This window comes from Herpailurus yagouaroundi, unplaced genomic scaffold (genome assembly GCF_014898765.1).
Source record: "Herpailurus yagouaroundi ecotype Mexico unplaced genomic scaffold, PumYag 162, whole genome shotgun sequence".
NCBI classification, from domain to species: domain Eukaryota; kingdom Metazoa; phylum Chordata; class Mammalia; order Carnivora; family Felidae; genus Herpailurus; species Herpailurus yagouaroundi.
Window position 1 is genome coordinate 40,379,396 of NW_024412403.1, and position 23,695 is coordinate 40,403,090.

The window sequence follows — 23,695 nt, forward strand, 5'->3', positions numbered from 1 at the left end:
ATAACAAAATACAACCTACTGGATGACTTAAAACAACAGAAATTAATTTTCTCACAGTTCTGCAGGTCAGAAGTCCAAGATCAAGTGTCATCAGGGTTGGTTTCTGGTGAGGATTCTCTTCCTGGCTTGCAGATGGCGTCTTCTCTTTGTTCTTGTGGGAAAGGGCCGTGAGGTCTGGTGTCTCCTCCTCTTTTTATAAGGATGCCAGCCCTAGGAGACAAGGACTCCACCTTTATGACCTCATGTAACCTCAATTACCTCCCTAAGGGCCTTGTGTCCAAACACAGTCACATCGGGGACACAGGGCTTCAACATATGAAGCCGGACACGAAGGTGTTCTGTCCATAACACTTGCGTTTGTTGAATCCTTTTTTTTTTTTTTTTTTAAGAGACTGCTTATTTTTCATCACCCTTATTTGCATTTTCTGCTCTGTGGAGAAACAGTTCAAGACCACCAGTGGTTGCTCTTACCCATTCAGTAGGCTGAATAGTGGGAGCTGAAGACCAGTCTTCGCTCCAGTCTTCCTCGGGGAACTGCTGAATAGCACAGAGGACACCTGTGCTCCTCTACACCGGCCGGCAACCTCAGATTACGTTAGCAGAGAACACAGGACCTGGAGCAGCCCATTCGCCCTGAAACTCCTCCTTGGTCACAGCCTTCTCAACAGAGGCTTGCTCTTTTTTTTTTTTTTTCAATTCGTCAGTATCTCTGCAGAAGTAGAGCCCGGGCGTGACCTCCCGCGGCTGCTCACAGAAGATGGTGGCACGCAGGCGCAGGCGCAGAACTTCCCCGGGGCTGGCGTCCAGCACGTCAGATTCACTCGGTGAACCCACCGTCTGTTGCTGCGTGAGGTGACAGTGTCCACAAAACACAGAGGAGGGTGTGTTATACAGAGCAGTTGTAGGCAGGTGCATGTGAGAGGCCGCTGTGAAAGGCTGGTGGTCAGCCCTGGACTCAGTAACCACGGGAGATCTCCGCTCTCGGAAGGCGCCTGGAGCTGGTTAGTGAAAGCTCCGGAAGTGAAGCAGCCAGCAGCAAAAGTGGCTCCGGGGCAAAAGAAAACTTCAGCACAGCTTGCAGGCCAGTATTCCCGGAGCATGTTACACACCGACACCGGCTGTGTGTTCAACTAACCATGGCAGGAGCTGCCAGCACCAGCTTCTCCCAGGTTCTCTTCAGATTTATGATATAAATGCCACCACTTTCCCTTTGGTAGATGTGCTGTTCCATTTGGATGTCAAGGTTGGTGCCACGCAAGTGGGATCCTGCTATAAGAAATTTGAGGACATGGGCGCCTGGGTGGCTCAGTAGGTTGAGCGTCCAACTTCAGCTCAGGTCATGATCTCATGGTTGTGAATTTGAACCCCACATCTGGCTCCATGCTCTCAGTGCAGAGCCCACTCCGATCTTGTGTCCCCCTCTGTGCCCCTTTCCCGCTTGAACTCTCTCTCTAAATAAATAAAAAAAAAATTTTTTTTTTAGGACATCCACTTCCTTTTTTTGCAGGACATCCAGGGATTTGGATATCGTGAAATTTCCCTTCATGTTATGATGGGAACCCAGAACAACACTGTATGGACTCCTCTCCGGGTAGCATGGAAAGGCTTTTTTTCTTTGTCATTTTTTTCTCTTGTCCTTTTTTTTTTTTTTTTTTTTAATGAGTTAGTCAATGATTTTATGGAGAAAATAGCAACAAGGCAGAAATCTACCTTCTGAAGAATTCACTTTAATCCTCTGTATGTACACAGTCTCTTTTACTGATAATGTATCCGTTTCTCTTTTTAATGTTTGTTTATTTTGAGAGAGAGAGAGTGGGGTCAGGAGAGGGGCAGAGAGAGAGCGTGAAAGAGAACCTAAGCAGGCTCCAAGCGGTCAGCATAGACCCTGATACAGGGCTCAAACTCATGAACCGTGAGGTCATGACCTAAGCTAAAACCGAGAGTTGGTCTTTTAACCGACTAAACCACCAGGCACCCCAGTATCTGTTTTATTCTTGAGTATATCTTTGTTCAGAAAGACCCTTGAATCTTCACATACTGATTTAGGAAATTGTATGATCTGAGAGTCAAATGTCGCTTCTGAGTTCCTGAATAGGAACTTTAATGTCTCCGATTTAAAACCAGAGATGTTCTTTAATGTCTCTGATTTAAAATCAATAACATGGCAAAAGAAATGTGCACCATTTGTTTTCCTCACATTAAAAGTGATAGGGAGGGGCGCCTGGGTGGCTCAGTCGGTTAAGCGTCCGACTTCGGCTCAGGTAATGATCTCACAGTCCATGAGTTTGAGCCCCACGTTGAGCTCTGTGCTGACAGCTCAGAGCCTGGATGGAGTCTGCTTTGAATTCTATGTCTCCCTCTGTCTCTGTTCCTCCCCCACTCACGTTCTGTCTCTCAAAAATAAATGAACATTAAAAAAAAAAACTTTAAAGATAAAAAATAAAATAAAATAAAAGTGGTAGGGGGAAAAAAGCATATTTTAGTGATGTAATTTGAGGTTTTGGGCAGCACAACAAACACTGAGATAGCCTGTTGGAGAAAGAGTAAATATGTAAAATATAAGCAAAAAAAAAAAAAAAAAAAAAGGAAGAAGAGGAAGAAGAAAGAAAGAAAGAAAAAATAAGAAAGGAAAGAAACACAATGTATGGGTTAACTAATTACTTGAAAACACTGTAACAGCTCATTGGGCAATTTTGTAATCAGATGGGCCCAAGGGATGAATATGATCAAGTTTATAACAGTTCATTTTCTTTGAATGCAGCTGTATACAATGCCCCAGGAGATTCTAGAAGCAATGAAACTACAGAGACTCTTTTGATTAATAACATATTCAATCCCTAAAATCCATGAACAGAAACGCATATTGTTATGCCTTCAAGGGTATCCATAGATGCTATGGAGCCCCTAATGGAGAGAGAGTGAAGTGGCTGGAAACCTCCTGTGAATGGTCACCTTAATTGTGTTGCCTTCTTAAAGATGATCTTTTAAAAGTTTTTTTTTTTCATTTTTTCTTTGTCTCTAAGTTCATAGGGTTAAACTATGCTGTGATTGCCATAATTATTATTTCTCCCCCAGTGATTTTATAGCCAACAAGGGAACATTAGCACCCACTGATTCCTTGTGGAAAATAATCTATTTAAAGATACTTGCTTCAGTGGAATCTTTTTTTAAATGCTTCACTCCATTATTTTATTATGTAGAAATCTGCACCAAGGCAGAATTGGAGCTTCCAAAGAATTCACTTGTCTCTGTATTTATTCCTCCCTGGAAGTCATAAGGCTCTGTTGATAGCAGCCCAGATGGGTGGTAGGGAAGCAATTATGATTAAAAACATAATGGGAATTCAGAGAGCTGCAGGATGTCTGCAAATATCAAGGATTCTTGTTAAGGGCCTAATCCCACACTCGTTATAGGACTTCTTTCTTAGGGTGTCTATCTCTCAGTAATTATGGAATTATCAAATACATATATTTAGCCAACATTTTGTGTAATATGCATAGACTGATTCAGCTGTTTGAACAGTATTTGTTATATTTTGGTTAGACACAAAAACATCTGATATTATCTAAGAATCTCCTTTCTTTCAATTGAAGGAAAGTTACTTTAAAAGAATGCAGTAAACAAATAAATTCAGTAATAGGATTTTGCTCAGCAATGTCTGGCATATATAGTGAATGAAAATTTCCTTCTCTTTCATCATTTCTCCCTAAGGCCAAATGTATGTCATTTAGGGAAGGGGAGAAAAACTTACTGTAACTACAATATAAGTAATTTTAAAAAATTAAACTGATTTCTGTTCCTTTGAATATTTTTGAAAGGAAGGGAATAAATAATATCTAAAATAAAGTAAAATTTAGATTTTAAAACATAATACGTACCTCAGAGAATATGGTTCTTTGGGGCCTAAGTGGTCCCGTTTTATAGTGTTTTCATTATGTGAAAACTTGATGATGATTGTATCTCATTGATGTCAGGTGATGTAGGTGGTCAAATCAACTCTTGTTCTAAGCTAGAGAATCTTTGGGAGAATAACAACTTAAGGACAAAATGGAGTTGGGGTCAATGGTGGCTCACAAACTAATATGTTATTATCAAATAAATATTTGTGCAGAGAACATTCAAGGATATACAAGGAAATATAAAAGGACAAAGGAAGTAACATGGTAACAGTCAAGAGGAGAATTTTGACTTCCATGTATATTGTAGCTGCTAATAGCTTTTCAAGACTACAAGCACCTGAATGACACGACTCTAATTTAGAGCAGTGCTGGATTATTAGCAAAGCATGGAACACCTACAAAGAAGTAGGTGAGGTATTAAATCACATGTAAGTTCTGTCTTAGGAAAAATTCAGTGTGCACACAAACAAGAACAAGTATGTTTGGTGAATGTTTAAAATATCAAAGTGGGGTTAAAAAGTTCTATCAGAATTCAGGGGCACCTGGGTGGCCGAGGCAGTTGAGCAACCAACTTGATTTCAGGTCATGATCCCAGGATCATGAGATCAAGCCACATTGGACTGCATGCTGAGCTTGAAGACTGCTTGGGATTCTCTGTCTTCCCCTCTGCCTCTGTTCCCCTCCACTCCTGCATGTGCATGTGCATGTTCACGCTCTGTCTCACTCTCTCTCTCTCTCAAATAAAATAAATAATTTTTAAATATTTGTAAAAAGTTCTATCAGACTTCCGAAGAAGAATATACTATATAGCTAGAGATACTGAAGGATTAAATAATAAAGTATCACTTTAGCAATGCAAAACTGAGTCTTAATAGAGTGAAGAAAATAAGGAAGCGCTTTCCAATAAACAACAGCAGTATAAATAAGGGAAATTGCCAAAGGATTGGGATGATTCCACAGAACAAGGAACTGTTGGACAGAAGGCTGGAAGGAAGGTGGGAGCCAGGGCATATACAATACATGGGATTTCTTTTCCTTTCCTTTTCACATTTTCTTCCTTCTTTCCTTCCTTCCTTCCTTCCTTCCCTCCCTCCTTCCTTCCTTCCTTCCTTCCTTCCTTCCTTCCTTCCTTCCTTCCTTCCTTCCCTCCCAGTTTGGAGTTGTTCCAGTTACAATAGCTATATAGCACATGAATCTAAACTTCAGTTACAGCTTAAAAGAACCATTTCATTACTCTTAGGGATTTTGTAGCTCAGGAATTCAGACAGAGAACAGAGGAAGTGGCTTGTTCCTGCTCTACCATATCTGGAGCCTCATTTGAGAGGTTTTGAAGGCTAGGATGATTTCATAAGTGGGGGCCGGCATCATCTGGAGGCTTGTTCATTTACTTGTCTGGTGCCTGGACAGGACATTCTGAAGAACAGGACTGTGACTGAGTGTCCATGTGTGGCATCTCCATGTGGCTTGGCTTCCTCACAGTATGCTGGCTCTTGGATTGTTGGACTTTTTACAGGATGTATCAGGGCTCCAGAAGAGTTCCAGCAAACAAGTTGGAAGCTGTATGCCCTTTTATGATCCAGCCTCATAAATCATATGTCATTTTTACTCTATTTGTTGAAGCTTTTCCATACCTTTCAAGATTCAAAAGGAGGAGACATACAGTTCATTTTTTAATAACAGGGTTATCAATAAATTTAGGGATACTTCTTTTGTTTTATTTTTGGGGGGAACATTTTCAAATGTTCATATGTATGAATGATTATTCATATGAATGAATGAATTGAATAAGTGATCTGTAGATAAAATATATTTCTAAGAAATACACACTGATAACTGATCTCAAGATAAAGTCATGTTAGAATATAGAAGAGAATTAAAATATAGAATCTTCTGAGACTCTCTCTAAAAAAAGGCATTATAATAAGTGCCCCTTCTCCGCTCATGCTCTCTGCCCCTCCCCCGCTCATGCGCGCGCGCGCGCGCGCGCTCTCTCTCTGTCAAAAATAAATAAACATTAATTTTTTTTTTTTTTTTAAATAAGAACGGTTCCCAGATCACCTTATCAGGGTATTTCCAAATACTGTTTAGAAAGCCTCTACAAAACAATCTTTCTTTTTTTTCTTTTGACACACAAAATTTAAACTTAGGCCAGTTCTTCCAAGCCACTTTAAAATGTGTGATGAATATTCAGAATTCCTTCTTCCTCAATGTAGTGACTCTTACCTTTTTGTCTTCTTGGATCTCTTTAAGAATGTAATGAAAGCTAAGGACACTTTTCATAGAAAAAAAAAAGCACATACACATGAAACAGAAGGTGATCTCACTGTGGTCCCTGGCTCCTTGGTCCCCTGAAGTCCTTCCATGCACCCCAGATTGAGAACTTTATAGTAATCCAAACATAGTTGTTTGCAACATAATACTCAAATTTTAATTTGAAATTCACGAATTCCAAGTGGTTATGGAGCTTGATAAATCATTCTTTACCATTGCTAATATCATGAAGGGAAAACTTCAAACCAATTTGATTTCACAGGCCATGTGTAAATATTGATTTCAGCCCTGCCACATAGCCTCTCTACTCACTGAGTGAAGAGACTATTCGGCCCACATTTCAAGGTGAGACTTGTCTACCCCAGTGGTAAATACTGAAAACAAGACACATGGGATCCAGCTGTCTCAAACCAAATCCTGGGCTGCTCCTATATGCATCCAAAAGATTAGTTAAATAAGATTGGTAGTTCTGCATGTGGTGATGGTTCCCTTATTTCCACAGACTTGAAACTAGAACTTATCTGAAGTTTCCAAATCTATGTTGAAAGGAAGAGGATTTTTTTTTTATTTTTTTTTCCAACGTTTATTGATTTTTGGGACAGAGAGAGACAGAGCATGAACGGGGGAGGGGCAGAGAGAGAGGGAGACACAGAATCGGAAACAGTCTCCAGGCTCTGAGCCATCAGCCCAGAGCCCGACGCGGGGCTCGAACTCCCGGACCGCGAGATCGTGACCTGGCTGAAGTCGGACGCTTAACCGACTGCGCCACCCAGGCGCCCCGAAAGGAAGAGGATTCTGAAAGCCCCTGACTTTTTAAGGTAAATATTTAAGTCTAAATATAGTTTCGATAGTGATAGCTTATTTTCTGTAAATGTAAAATGTATTAAAAAGCCTATACTCTAATAAAGCAAAAATGGAATGTTTTATTTTTTTCTGTTTAGGCAATGCATTGGCCCTACTCTCAATTTTTTTATTTTTTTAACATATTTATGAACTATCTTTTTAGAGACGGTTCATGTTCAGATTGACTATGACACACTATTCCCATTAAATATAATGCTTACTTCTTTGTTACATTTTTAGAAGTTACTCCTGTATTTACAGATATCATTACCTGTTACACCCTAAATGTGCTTTCTTAAAATGTCTAAAAATTCATTAAAAATATAAGACAATGTTTTAAAGATGTTATTGTGTCATGTGATTTAAGTAGTTTTCAATAATGAATATTATTTGTCTTCAAAAGTGTATTACTTTTGAAGTGTATAACATTAACATGTTATATTTCAAAACATGTTAAAAATGGAGAGGTAAGCTCAACTTTCTGTGAGATTTTTAAAGTTTTGATTCCTGGTATATAAAAATAAAACATAAGTATTTCTATCACAGGGAAATTATTAAGAATCTCTTCTAGGATTGACATCTAATTGAAAAAAAAAGTTCCATTGAAAAGTCAAATAAGTTCCATGTAAACACAAGAGTTACAGATATCACATAGGTTTAATATTTATGGCCCCTCAAGTTAGTCTGAGGGTGTGTGTTCAAAAACATTGCTTTATATAACATAGACAAATAATTCACTGTTTCTTTTTGATAAACTTCAGTCTGAAGTCTCTAGCCTAAGAAATTTATAATTGAAATTATTACATTGCACCAGAGTTAGGTACATGTACAACTGAATTCCAAAATGAACATTTTTTAATATTCATCTTTTACTTCAAAAGGAAAGCCTCAAAAATTATTTGATACATGAAACTTCCTTCTGTTTAAATTAAGATCATTGGTCTGTCAAAATATATTCTCTTTAGACATTAAACCTTTGCTGTAAAAAAAAAAAAATAGCAGTACGCATTTATTGAAAGCATACCACATGGTTGCTGTTAGCTAAGTGCATTACATGTATAATCTCTTTTAATCCTCAAAATAACACTGTCCAGGGAGTGAGGTGGTCATTTTATAGATGAAGTGAGGCTTACAGAAGCTATGTACTTCACACCACTGGCAGAAGGAGATTTGAAGCTGACTCATCCTAACTCCAAATTCTGAGCTCTTCATGCCCATCACAGACATCATGGTCTTTAATGTCTTTCCTAGTCCCACAGCTTGTGAAGTGTTGAACAAAATATAAAAAACATGGCTATCTTACTACATAAAGGCATACCATTGCAGTTACAAGCTGTGAAGCAAGATTTTGCTTGGATTTAAAATTACTTACACTCTCTGTTCTCCAATTTCTACATCTGTAAGATTAGCATAATCATAATGCTAATTTCATAGATTTATTATGGGAATGAAGTAAAATCTATTCAACAGTGTATGGAAATTACTAAAAGGGAGCACTGGCAGATAATAAATATTCATAATATGTTAACAGTTAATATGATAACTACTATTATCAAATTCTCTTTGCTTCACGTATGTCATGATGCCCTACAAAGAATGGAAAGTTTTGTCAGATAGAAATCAGATTTTATGTTTTTTTCATCTCTTCTATAATGGCAAATGATTCTTGATACATAAAACTAAATATTTAGGTTGTCTTCCATCACCCTCCAAGCCAACTAATTTGAAACGAGGGGGGTGGGCATGAACATTTAGTATTGAAAAATATTTCATTCTATGAAAACACGGCCAAGGTCTAACATATTAACACAAAGAAAGAAAAGAAGGGAAAAAAAAAACTAGAGAAAAGAAATAAAGCCTTGGAAGCTAGATATTTACATCACCTCTATGAGTGAAAATAATAATGCCTCCTTCACAGATTCACTGCCAACACCTTTTCCTTTATCCTGGGCGTACCAAGCTGTTTACCATATGGGTGTTATTTAGCCATTTCAATTGCCCAAGACTGAACTGAATGGTACCCCCCCACACACAAATGTCCACACATTTTGTAACTTGAAATATTGAATAATGGTTATTACTATTTCAAATGAAAGACAAATGCTTTACTTTTTCATTTAAATTCTAACATTTGCCAAAACACTTCTTGAGGTTCTCTCTTAAACAACTCATGATCACTGGTTTTCATTTTATCAGGTATTTTTTTAGTTTTCAAGAAACTTAATATTTTCATCCATGTTTTTTTTTTCTCTTAATGAATGGCTTGGTTTTTAAGTTAATAGTTCTGCTTGCATTGTTACTTGCACTATTACAAAATATTGCTGTAAATGACTAGCAGAGTGGTCTAAAGTATATTTCCTGAGGAATAACTTTTAAGTTGTTTTAATAATATATGATTACATTACTTATCTATACCTTCCTCTAGAAAAGAGAAACTATCTTAATATGGGCCCTCAATATTTACTAAATAGAATTCTAAACTTCCAATAAGCTAAAAATAATAGAGTGTAGAAAGGTAACAGGAATAAGGTAGTGGGAAAAATGTGGTTATTTCAAATGTATTAACTCCACCTTGAGAGGAGTCAGAATGGAACACTTCCTTAAAAACAAAAACCATTGATTCTTGAGATAGGACCACATAAAGCATATAACTCATATTCACTCTCAGTACCCAAAATTGTCATTTTACATCTGTTGTACTTACCCATACTTTGTGTGACTATGCGGAGAGCACTCTGAACAAAAAGCAATGCCGATCCCTGCTTGATTTAGATTAAATCACTTCACCTTTTTGACTTTTAGTTGCATTCTGTAAAATAAGAGAAATGAACTGATGATCTCTTAGTTCCTTCAAAGCTTCAGGTTTCTACCCTCCTACTTTTTTTTTCTAACTTTCTATTTCTAATAGTGGGTAACTCACCATATTTTTGGTCATCTACTGGAAAGCTTAAATTTGGAGAAGGTTCTGGACTCCCTGTATCATTTGTCCATTGGCTCAGTTTCCGCCACTGACCCAAGAAACACCAGAGACTTTTACATATCAGCAGGCTTGCTAGTATGTCATTCTCCACCTATTCTCTCTTCTAAGCTAAATGCAAATAAATAAAAATGTAACATCTATCTTAATGACAGCACATGAATTGCAGTCAGTGAAATACTGAATTTTAGATGTTAAAGGTTTTGATTCCAACATTCATCAAGGCTGTGTTTTGACCCAGCAAAAAAAAAAATACTATTCATTTATTCAACTGTCTCATTTCTTCAAATACATATTCCATGAAGTCTTAAGAATAATTACTCTGGGGCGCCTGGGTGGCTCAGTCGGTTAAGCGGCCGACTTCGGCTCAGGTCATGATCTCGCGGCCCCTGAGTTCGAGCCCCGCGTCAGGCTCTGTGCTGACCACTCAGAGCCTGGAGCCTGTTTCGGATTCTGTGTCTCCCTCTCTCTCTGATCCTCCCCCATTCATGCTCTGTCTTCTCTGTCTCAAAAATAAATAAACATTAAAAAAAAATTTTAAAAAAGAATAATTACTCAAAAACACAAAACTGACAAATTGTCTTCTTTATGTATTCTCTTTATATTTCTTAAATGGCTTTGGATAAAACTTCAGTTTCTAACATATCATAAGGAGGACTGATGACCAGACTCCGTATCACTGCTTTTGCCATTCATTACCATCCTAGGTTTCCATCAGGCACAGAATTGATTCTGGCTCCTAAACCAGCAACTGCAGTTTCTTACTTTCATTTGATGCTTCAAGCTGCTGCCTCTTCACTATGTTAATTTATACTGATTCGTTGAGCAAGCTCTTTAGGAAGCCTTCTTTTGGCTTCCTTAATGCTGGAGGATGAGACTGGGGTCTCTTCTATGGCAAGTATCAAACCATTAAACTTATCACAGTGATTCGCAAACACCTCTTCTGGTAATTTATCTCCTCTAGATTCTGAGCTATAAGAGAGTAACATTCTGAGACTAAGAACTCTGTCTTACTTATTTCTATACCCCTCATGCTTAGTACAATGCTTGACATATAGCAAACTGGTATTAAGGGCATTATGAACACATGAATCAGTAGTAGGCATATACAAAATAGGGAAAATTGCCAGTACATGATAGATATTTGATCAATCCGTGTAATAAATACCATTGATCTGTGCTGAATCTGTAATTAAGGCATTACAACAGTAAAAAAAAATAATAATAATAGGCACCTATTTGTATTGCCAGATAATTTGACACTTAACTTGAAGAAACATTGTGACACATGGCGGATGTTTATCATCATCATGTAGAATGTTCCAGTTTCAAAGAGCATCACAAGTGATGCAACTTGAAAGTGGGAGGAAAGCTGCACATCCTTGAAGCCCCCTCCTGGGTTCTGTTGGAAGGGGGTGGAACATGAGGAGAACCTGTATAGATGGCTGTGCACACTTGCCAGGGTAGCTGTGTTCAGCCACTCTCCAGTCCTGCCAAAGTGGAGGTGGTACATAGAGCATGGTCTGCAAAACAGCAGATGAGGTTGCTTTGGTCCCCATGGAAACCGGATCTCCCATTGAGAAGTAAACATGTTTGATACTTTTGTAATCAGAACCCATCAAAAAGTGAAAAACAATCCATTTTTATTGTACTTGTATTGTCTTAAGAGAATAGACATTTTCAGATTCACTGAAGTATACAGACCTTATCAAGTGATGCCTACTTTAACCATTGACATAGGAGATTTAAAAAGCTCCTGACTTATTACCATGATTTAGCTCTCTATACAAGTCTGGAAAAGTATTTGTATTCTATCATTTTATTGGGAATGATATATGGTAAAATGACCAATATAGTCAAATGTGCATCTAAGTAAGTAATTGTTCATGCCGGATCTCCACCTACAGGCAAAGGCATCGCAGGATGACAAGATTTTTACAAAAAAAATAATGCTAAATGTAATTTTAAAAAACAGAGTCCTTGTCATATCTATGTCCTGCCTCAATAGGAATTTTGTTATTTCTTACACATAGAAGTAATCCGATCCCACCTATACACACTAATTTTGAAAAAACTAAATGTGTCAATGATCATATATTTATGAATATGAGATATGAAACGAAAGCTTAGTTCATTAAACATTAGGATCTAAGTGACATTAAATATCTATGTATTCTAAATAATGGAACATTTTGCATAGCTTAGACAAAGAGTTAATATGATTTCCTCCCTCCCGTTTTGATATACACTTTTTAGGATTGGCCACATAAAGCAAAATAATAATAATACAATTCCCATAAATATGAATCCACCCTTTCTATTATATTTACACATGAAAGCTATAAAATTACTGTGTCAAAAACCTTCAACAGGTTTTTCTAATTCATCCCACTTGCCAATCTTATATAAAATTGTAATTTTTACATCATTTACAGAGATTGGATCCATGTGTTTCTAATATCTCATAAACACTAAGAACCCTTGTTGCTGTCTATTTATTAGGTTTGGGTAAATTTTTAAAGAGATGAATTCCAGTAATCTGTGCTGTTGTCATGGCTGATGATGATATTGTAGAAAATTTTATAATATTCTTGTTAAAAATGTCAATAGCCTTTTGTATCATGTTCCAATAAAACACAAAGTTTCAAATTTATTGCTAATATCTTAACAAACTTTAAAAAAAATGAGACTGAAAATGTAACCGTCTCGCAGATAAGCACTTTTCATGTGTACATGCTGTTCTGGAACAGTATTTCAACAGGGTCTATGAAACCTGAGACAAGGACAAAATCTCAGCTGCAGGGGTTTTTGACCTTACTTAGTACTAGTATTAAAGGGGCCAGGGATAGGAATGATTTTTTTCCAGCCTATTTGCCTGAGTCTTTACAATTAGTTTCCTAATACATTGCCCTGTTCTAGTACCTTACCACCAACGCAGGCTTCAGTCAATTACATGTTCCAAAACCCTTCTCTTACCTTACTCCCTGTCTTAGTCTATTCAGACTACTTTATAAAAAATTACCATAGGTTAAATGATTTGTAAGGAACAGATATTTATTTCTCACAGTTCTGGAACCTGAGAAGTCCAAGCTTAGGGTGCCAGCAAGCAAATTCAGCATCTGATGAGAGCCCACTTTCTGGTTCCAGGACAGCTGTGAGTTCTCTGGGCTCTCTTTTATAAGGCAGTAATCTCACTCATGAGGATGCCACCCTCATGACCTAATCACCTCCCAAAGTTCCCATCTCCTAATACCATGACATTGTACATTAGGTTTCAACATATGAATTTTATGGTGAAGTAAGCATTTAGTCCAATCTGCTCTCTTACCTAACTTCTTTTTGCATCTTCAATGCATTTTAAGCAACTTTTTTTTTTTTTTTTACTGGCAAAGGGCATAATGAAACTAATACACTAATTACACCGTCATAGAATACTAGTATAATAAGCCATCAATTCAGTGACCTTTCCTGTTGAAGAATGTCGCCATACAATAGTGTCAAATAATAGTTTCTCAAACTGTACTGGAACATTTATGATGAGAAATTTCCTCCTTCCTCAGAAGTCCATTTTATCTTTAGATAGGGTTGACTTTTAGAAGGATCTTTCTTCTCACTTCAACTTGTTAGTTCAAGTTTATTAGTAGCACACCCTAACCAATTTAGCTAACCAGCCAGTCTCATTCATTCAGCGTTAGCTCTGTGAAAAAACACAAGATAAACCTGTTTCTTCTCTTATTTCCCCTTTATGTATTAGAACATCAAATAGCTGCCTCTTTGTTTCACCTGTGATACATTGACTATCATATGGGTGTTTTCTACATTTGGAAAACAAAAGCAATTTCCAAACTGAGGTCAAAACTGAAAGTGTCTTCTCAACTGGCCCAAAACTCAATTGTTGTGAGTCTTAGGCCAATTCAGTTACATAGACTCCCTTATTTAAACAATTTAGGGGGTTGCTGTTTAACCATTTTATAGTCAATATCCTACTATCACTTATTGGATTGGTGAATGTCCAGTGGGGAGAGAAAATATTCACCAGTTATTCTAACAGGGGTAACTTAATATAATAAATTGTTACTAGGCCTGAGGCTGATATAGGAATAAAGGAAAATATGGAACACAAAGTCATCATGGAAGTAGCAATTACTTGAAGAAACTACCACCTGCTGGCTAGAGAATCAGAAGAGAGGCCAGTCAATTCAACATAGAAGCTTTGATGAGGGCCTCTGATTCAGTGCCAGCTCTCAGCTCAAGAGAGAGACCTTGAGGGGCTGGAATTCAGACATCTGAGGAGAGGGCACTAGCCCACTGGATTTTGATGTTTCTGGAGAGATGTAAAAGAGGCTGTTTCTAGAAGTATTGGAAAAACTGCAAAGTGGATTCAGCTGCGGCTACTGGAACGCGCCGCCACAGTAGGGTGAAGTAACGAAGATGGGAAGACACTGACAGCAACAGAAAGCCAATGGGAGCAAGGAGGAAACAGCATGTTCGTTCTTTTTCTAGCCTTCCAACCTTCCTTCAGCATTCCACTCAAAGCGTTTAACAGGGAGCCAGCTGCCAAACCAGAAATGTGGTCTGCAGAGTCCCAGCCCAAGCATTACAAGGGTGGGCGTTAAAACTGAGAGACAATAGCTTAGTAACTGGCACAATTATTTTACTGTGTTTCCAATTATTTGTGTAGATAGCTGTCTCTTTAGCCTAAAATTTCCTCCTGTAAGGCAGGAAATATATTTGTATCCGTTCCATTATCCCGCATAACATTTGATATACAGGTGCTGTTGAATCAATGCATGGTTAAGGTAGAATGGCCTTATATTTATCCATGTTAAATATGATTCTGGGGGTGCCTTGGTGGCTCAGTCGGTTAAGCATCCGAGTTCAGCTCAGGTCATGATCTCGCAGTTCGTGAGTTCGAGCCCCGTGTCAGGTGCTGTGCTGACAGCTCAGAGCCTGGAGCCTGCCTCAGATCCTGTGTCTCCCTCTCTCTCCGCCCCGCCCCTGTTCATGCTGTCTCCATCTCTCAAAAATAAATGTGAAAACAAACAAACAAAATTACTCTGTTAGGTACATCAATTGTTGTAGTTTGCAGAATTATATTTTTTTTTCCTTCTCAAATAATATTGTGTCTGTTGGTTATCATTCCTAGCTTTGGGGCCATCTGTAGATTTGATATGCATTGCCTTTTATAATAAGTAATCAATGTGAAATATATTGTTAAACCATCTTTCTCTAGCTTTAGAGGGCATAAAGATCACCTAAAGAGCTAGTTAAACATATATTCCTGGGCCCTGTCCCAGAGATTCTGATTGAACAGAACGTGGGTTTCTAACTAGTTCAGAGGTATGAAGATACTTTCCACCCAAGGTCCACATTTTTTATTACAATTGTTTTAATAAAAGATCAGAACGTGGCAGTCTTTTAAAAAGCTTTACACTTTGTTTTGTTTAATGCTTATTTATTTTGAGAGAGAGAGAGAGAACACACAGGGGAGGGGTAGGGAGAGAGAAGGAGAGAGAGAATCCCAAGCAGGCTCTGCAGTCTCAGCACGGAACCCTGTCACAGGGCTCAGTCCCACAAACCGTAAGATCATGACCTGAGCCAAAACCAAGATTTGGATGCTTAAGCGACTGAGCCACCCCTAAAACTGGTGGCCCTAAAACTGCTTTACACTTTAATTCAGTAAAACATTTACTGGACACATTGTATGTATAAATCATCCTGTTGAGAATTGCAAGAAATCCAGCAATAATTAAGGTATGTTTTCTCTTTTCAAGGAGTTTATAATTTAATAACTTACTAGGACACCTAGGAAGATTAAATAAGGACTAAAATATTATAAATAAAGTATTTGGGGATACAGAAAAGAAAAAAACCAGAAATAGTGATTTTTTGTTGAAAAGACTTTTTTGTTGAAAATATTGCAGTTGACATTGGTGGTGAGCACCAGGTGTTGTATGTAAGTGTTGAATCACTAAACTGTACACCTGAAACTAATATTACACTGTGTTACTGAAATTTAAATAAAAATTTTAGAAGATATTGCAGATGACTTTGGGAGGTTGATTATGAATCATGTTTTACTCAGTTTTTTTTTTTTTGTTCTTAATGGATGGATGATGTGATGAGAATGTGACAAGAATATTCCACTACAGATCAGCATTATCTGACTTCAAATATTTCTTTTGTACTCTATCCCCATCACTTAAGTCATTTTGGAGCCTAACCTTAACCCAAAACCCTCTATTATATTTTTTATGACAGTATTTTTTTAAAAAAATCAAAATAGGACAAGACAAGTTGGAATAAGCTTCAGAAAGGGGAGCAAAGGAGAAAAGTGAAGGAGATAAAGATTTATCTCTTCATGACTCCAAATGCCAGATGTTATCACAAGAGCACTAGACATTTCCCTCCCTCTGTGTCTGTAGATAATGGCCTCATGGCCACAGACTGTTAAATGTAACCAGGTCTTATGTTCAGAAAGAGGGTCTACTGAAATGATGAGAATCAAGTAGGTCAAACCATTCCTCTGTAGTCAAGTACTGGGAGTGGGGGGGGGGGGTTGGGGTTTGCAGATACAGCTTAGATTCAACGCCATTGGCTCATATCTCTGGGTCCTGTTTCCCTAGATTCAAATTTTGGATCCCTTAATTTTTAGTTGAGCTTTGGGTGAATGATTTAAATGCTCTATGTCTCAATTTCCTCACCTGTAAAATGGATATTAATGTGGTATCTTTTTCACAAGACTGTTTTAAGAACTCAAGGCATTGATTCAGGTAAAGCAGTAAAACGTATCTGGTGGATAATAAGCACTCAACACATTATAGTCGTTGTATTATCCTATAGATGGATCAATAACATCATCTTCTTATATAGAGCACAGTTGGTCTCTACCAAAAGATGTTGTTTTAAGGCCGACATTATTTGAAATGTATTATTTGTATATTTTTGAAAATAAATGAAAAATTATAATCAAAAATTATTATGGTGTATTATTAAGCCATTATGTTTAACCCCCTTGTTTTCCTTCCTCTTATGGAGAAAGGAGAAAGAAATACCTTTAAGAATCATTTATGTGGAAAGATATTTGGATAAATAGTATGACAAGTTATGAAAGTTTATAAAAATTTAAAAAAGATAGGGGCACCTCGGTGGCTCATTCAGTTAGGCATCCAAATTCAGCTCAGGTCATGATCTCGTCATTTGTGTGTTCGAGCCCCACATCGGGCTCTGTGCTGATAGCTCAGAGCCCGGAGCCTGCCTCAGATTCTGTACCTCCCTCTCTCTCTGCACCCCCCTCCCCACTAGCTCACACACTCTCTCTCTCTCTCAAAAGTAAATATTAGAAGAAAATTTAAAGAAAGATAAGTAATATAGTATGAGCACTGGTTTTATTTCAGTTTGAAATAATATGTAATATGCTAACCATTTGTACATTATAGGACAAGTATTCAAATTTTCATTATACACTTGTATTGTATCTTTAATCTTTTGTCCTTACTATTTGCTAAACTACTCATGAGCATTGAACAAGGACAATATAATAATTTATAATCCTTCCACCTGATAATTAATTGTGACTGAAAGAAACATGGTAATGATAGTGCCCACTAATGAGCAACACTGGATTTGGTCATTCTAAAGCATGGTGACAAATTATAATTGTCTGAATTCAATCCAGACCACTGTAGAGTCACTTAGACTCAACATTTTTCTTAAAAATGACTTTTCCTACTTAGTAACAATGTTGGCAAAAGTATCTCCTTGACTTCTTCACCAAAAAAGAATTATCTCCCAAATAATATCTGAGAACATACTGTTATAGACTGATGCTATATTCTCTCTCTCACTACATAATCTTGAAGGGTAACTTAAGATATTTAAAGTGTATGGGGGCACCTGGGTGGCTCAGCTGGCTAAGTGTTCAGTGTCTGCTCAGGTCATGATCTCATGGTTCATGAGTTCAAGCCCTGGGCTTTGCGTTGACACCTCAGAGCCTGGAGCCTACTTTGGATTCTGTGTCTCCCTCTTTCTTTGCCCTCCTCCACTTGCACTCTGTCTCTGTCTCTCTCTCTCTCTCTCTCTCAAAAATAAACATTAAAAATTTTTTAAAAAGATATTTAAGTCTATGTGCGTATGTCTGCACATGCATATATACGTATTTCTCTGTCTTAATATGCTGTTTCTTGTATATGTCCATATATGTGGAGACGTTCTCTATTCTTTTCATTAGTGGTAATTAAATGCAAAACTGCAGAAGTGTACTCTCAGATCTTATGGCAGAGGGAGGGACATCCTGGGTGTAACATGATCCATCTCAGTCAGTAGTTCTCAAATTTGATTGCATATTGGAATCTCCTGGGAAATGGAGACACTCAGATTTTTTTATTTTTTATTTATTTATTTTTTTTTTTGGTAAAAATCTACCCAGGTTATTGTAAAGTACAGCCAAGTTCTCAGACCATTAGTTTAAAATCAGCAACTAGGTATTGCTTCTACTTTCTCATCCAATCCTTATTACCTAGATCCTGCCAATCTCTGAGTAAGATACTCTTTGAGTTTACTAATGTTGACAATTTTTTTTCTATTTTATCCTGTAACAACGTACATATTTGAGGAATGTCTACTTAATTCAAAGGAATTAATAATTGCTCATACCAATACATATCAGGCACCATGCTAGCTACCAGTGGAAATACAAAAATGAATTCAGTGTAGCATTTGCAATCAAGTTGCTAGAACTATGTGGAAAGAGACAAACACATACATAAAGAGGTTTTCATTTCAGAAAGGCTTTAATGTAGTTTTCTCAACACTGGCTACACATTTAAATCACCTGGAGAGTTTAAAAAACCTGCTGATGGCCAGCCACACCCTCAGAAATGCTGTTGTTAAATCTGGGCTGCATCAGAATTCTTTAATGTTCCTCAGGTGAGTGACTCTCCAGAATTCACAGCCGTAAAGCAAAGTGCTATGGCAATGAGGAAAAGAAAGTTTTTTGAGGAAGAGGTAGCATTTAATGAAAGCTATTCATCATGAGCTAGAATCTCTACGTGAATCTACTTGTTTACTCATCACAGTGACCCTTGAAGTTGTTGTTACAATGATCTATTTTTTACAAGTGAATAAACGGAGTCACAGAAAAATTAATTCACTCTCCACGGCCAAGCAGGCGGGGGAGCTCAAGCTAGAACCCAGGGAGTCTGACTTTAAGGCTTCTTCTCCCACCTCTTATGCTCTTCCTAAGGGGAATTCAGGGAGTAAATGAATGAAAAGCACTATGGAGTAGTGTTTGCAGGCAAGGGCTCTGGAGCCAGTCTTGTGCCTGTTTGAATTCTGGCTCTGTCACTAACTAGCTGAGTCCCCTAACTTCTTTGTGCCTCGGTTTTCCCATATGTACCTTTGGAATAATAAGAGCACTTTTTTCATGGCGTCGTTGTGAGGATGAAATGAGTTGTTACATAAATATTAGGAATCATAATTGGTGTTCTGAGGAAAAGAACAGCTATTAGGGTAATGGAAATGCCTGGTTGTGGAACAGTGAGGAATTCAGTGTGCTGGAGGATGGGAAGCAGAGTGGCCTCTAGTCAGCATGCCTGTAATTCTAGGTTCACATCCATTGCTCTACTGTAGTAATCAATAGTGCCTGCTTTTCTCTTACATGTGTCCCCGTTGGGACAATAAAGAGATCTACCATAGCTATAATATGTCGGGGGTAACAGCCCAGGTGAGAGGGTTAGAGGTATAACTACTCAGAAGACTTTGAGTTGGGAAGTGCTATAGTCAGAAAAAAATAAGGTCTGTGCTTTATAAAGATAACTCAGGCAACGGTGTGTTGTATGGATCGCAAATTACAAAACTTAACAGTTTCTAAATGCAAAGCAGTATAAACACGTGCCTTGAAAGATACGGTGGGCATTGGACATAAATTAAGGGGAGAAGGGTTGAAAATGGGATGAACCCTAGCAAGACTGAATCTATCATCTTTAAAGTCAGGTATCAAGCCAGGAATTGTTTCATTATTAAGGCCACGTGTGACCTGAAACACTCAGAAAGATCAGGCCTCAGTAAGCTTGGCCAAATTGCCAGTGGTGTGTGGGTTGGGATTTTCCCCACCACAGGAAAGAGCAATTCAGGACAGACTAGAAAACGCAGTGTCCTGTCTGTCTTTGTGGCCCATAGCCTGGAATTGGGGACTAGGTGAGCAAGCTCAACTGTGCGACACTAATGGAATAAAGAATTAAGAAAGAGGGGTCGTTGCTGTCAGCTCTTAGGACAAGTAACTGCCATTCATTTGAAAACACACGAGTGTGGCTCTTAGGAAGTGCAGTTAAGTTTATCATTGTTTTCCTTACCTTGATTTTCAAGTCGATAAGATTTCTCAATCCAAGATCCTTTTAAAAGAACATATCACTCTCATATAACATGCCAGGAACATGGCAAATAACAAGTGTGACTGTGAAGTGAACCTATGACTGGAAACTGAAGCCAGAATCTCTGCATTCCTTGCAAGTACCCATGGTTCCTTTGATTATACTCCGGGCTTGTAAACAGGAAAGTGTTTCACAGATGTAGAAAATCCAAGAGGTAAGCCAAAAACTATAATAAATATATGGTCTGGCAGAACCAAACTATATTAAAGCAAGATGATCTACTAAGAGAGAGGAATATTTTGGAGAAATAGTAGCAACAATGGAATCATACTGAAAAAGCTACTTATTTGAAAAAGCTTAGTAACTGAGAGAGTGATCATCAATTTTGATAAATATAACAAAGATGTAGAAAATAAAATGAGGGGAAGGTCTACATTTAAAAAATCACAACTTTAAGTGAAAAATTAAGTCTCTTTGAGAGAGAGAGAGATTGAGAGAGAGGCAACCTAGAGTTCATTTCTTTTGTGGTGATAACTGAAAATATTTTATAATCCCTCTAATATACTTCTATTAAATATCTCTTTCTTGTTTTACTGATTCATGTTTGTCTAAATTCTAAGGTTTTACAGATTCTTTAGTATTGTATTGCTTTTATTCAGATTTCTATGTAACATTAAGTAAACTCTAATGCCAATATCAATTTCATATAATTTGGTAGTGAATCAGACCAACAACTTAAGACGTAGTTTTCAGAGAAAGTCCAATTGTGTTTAAAAACATCTGCAAAGTTGGGTGCCTGGGTGGTCAGCCGGTTGAATGGCCGACTTCAGCTCAGGTCATGATCTCGCAGTTTGTGAGTTCGAGCCCCGCGTCGGGTTCTGTGCTGACAGCTCAGAGCCTGGAGCCTGCTTCGGAATCTGTGTTTCCCTCTCTCTGCCCCTCCCCGCCTCGCACTCTGTCTCTCTCTCAAAAATAAATAAACATTTGGGGCGCCTGGGTGGCGCAGTCGGTTAAGCGTCCGACTTCGGCCAGGTCACGACCTCGCGGTCCGTGAGTTTGAGCCCCGCGTCGGGCTCTGGGCTGATGGCTCGGAGCCTGGAGCCTGTTTCCGATTCTGTGTCTCCCTCTCTCTCTGCCCCTCCCCCGTTCATGCTCTGTCTCTCTCTGTCCCAAAAATAATAAACGTTAAAAAAAAAAATTTAAAAATAAATAAACATTAAAAAAAAAAAAGCCCTGCAAAGTACTTTCTTCCCCATAATATCTTAAAGACACGCGTGAAGTTGACTGAGGCTGTCAGACATGAAGTATTTCAATCTCAATCAAAGCTATCATTCCACAAGAGTAAGAATTTGTTCCATTTATTAGCAATGAACATGTGGCTTATCACTTGACTCATTAGCACACTTACGTGAACACAGTGAGCTTGTAATTTCCCAGAATTCCTTTCACTTCTCACTTGCTCTGGCAGAAAGTCACTGTGGTGACATCTGTTTCTTGTAGAGCTATCAAGAACGATAAGCAGCTTCTTGTGTTGCATAACTCATGGATTTTTCCCCCTATTCTCCAACAGCTAATATGCTCCTTTTCTGCCATATGGAAAAGATAAATACCAGAACCTAAAATATCAGAGTAGAAGAGAAATAAGAATGAAACTCTTTGAACATTGACCATGGAGGAAATACTTATGGAGTATGTTCAAAGGTGTTTGACTTTTTTGTTATTGTTATTAAATTAGTGATCACATCAAAAGTACGTTAGCTAGCAAAAAATTTCCTTTATGTTACTCTATTCAAAAATTCAAATGGGCACAAAGTGTTAAAACCATACCTCGTTTCCAGTTATTTATTGCTATGTAACAAAACACCCCAAAATTTGTTGGCTTGAAATTACGTTTTATTATTAAGCTAAGGACTCTAGCTCAACTGAGCCCAGCGGAGCCTTCTCAGCTGCAGTCCCTCACACAGTCGCACAATAGCTAGTGATAGAATCATCTGTAGACTGGACTTGACTAGATGATCATGATGGCTCACTCATGGCTAGCAGTTGATGAAAGTTGTTGGCTGGGAGCTCAGCTGGAACTGTAAACATTAGCACTTAGACCCAACCCACCTCTCCATGTGATTTGGGTTTCTCATGCGTGGTAGATTGGTTTTAAGATGGACTATCCAAAGAGCAGTGTCCCATGATACTCAGACAATAAGAGACAAAATTTCTTATGACCCAAAATCAGAAGTCATGTGGTATCACTTCTGTCATATTCTTCGGTTCAAAAAGTAAGCCACAATGTGAGCTTAAATTTGAGAGGAAGAAACCACACGAGGGCCCAAATCGTAGGAGGCATGTCTCATTGGGGGGCCCTTTGAAAATAAGTTACCAGACCTCAAATTAAAACTTTCTATGGAAATCCAGAGGGATACTACATGTGAAAAATACTTAAATTTAAAGAATTTAGAGATTCAGGATCCAATTTGATAGTCAACGCCTAATTTCATTCAGTGTCTCAAAGATTATTATACACAATAATCAACTATATTGAGTTTCATCTTCATGATCATATGTTAATAAAAATATGTTTGTAAATCAGTTTTCACATTATTCCCATTACTGCAATGTTTGAATTTTAGGTAAAAATTTTTCTCTTTTTTATTAATGATCACTTCAAATAATGATGGCTAGCATTTATTAAGCATTCACAATGTTCCAGAAATTGTCAATCCTAAACAAGTCTGTAAGATAAATAAAATTATTATTCCAACTTTGTAAACTTATCACTAGAGAAAGGATTCAGAGATTAAGAATTTGCTAAGAATCACATAGCTGGTGACTTGACCCTAGGGAATATGAATCCAAAGTTCATACTCTTAAATATAAAAGTTGCTCACAAAGTCCTGTACTTAGACACAGTATCTCAGTTACTAGTAATAAGGTCATGTTACCCTGCAATGGAATTTAGGGCAGAATTTTAAGCAGTGTCAATTTCCTCCAGCCAAAAAGCACCAGGAATATACCTATACTTGAAGAAGCTGAGTATGTTACACATTGCACTGTTAAAGAACACGTAACGTGGAAACATGAGGTGTCTCTGTAAGAGAGTTTTAGAAATAGCCTTAGTGTTTGGGCTTTGGTGGGGTGACTTTGAGGATGGCTTAAGGAAGTGGGGATTTGTTCTAGATTAGATGCTGTCAGAAAGCAGGAGCAAATCGATGCTTGGGTAAGTCAAAAAAGCCTATACATAAGAAGTGCAGATTAGAGTGATGATAAAGCTGTAATTGGCAAAGAAGTATCAGTCACTCCAGTTAGTCAGGAGAGAGAGACGCTTGGTATTTTGTGGTTTG

The 23,695-nt window shown here is 37.8% G+C and overlaps 1 long non-coding RNA gene and 1 pseudogene across 1 annotated transcript; one reads left to right on the forward strand and one right to left on the reverse strand.

The window, feature by feature from the left end:
- Positions 1-216: 216 nt before the first annotated feature.
- Positions 217-5,358, reverse strand: LOC121036491 (40S ribosomal protein SA-like; annotated as a pseudogene).
- Positions 5,359-6,950: 1,592 nt separating this feature from the next.
- Positions 6,951-22,028, forward strand: LOC121035773 (uncharacterized). The gene is made up of 3 exons (XR_005793063.1): positions 6,951-6,988; positions 20,420-20,574; positions 21,931-22,028. It is a non-coding gene; the product is annotated as an uncharacterized LOC121035773 (long non-coding RNA).
- Positions 22,029-23,695: the final 1,667 nt, after the last annotated feature.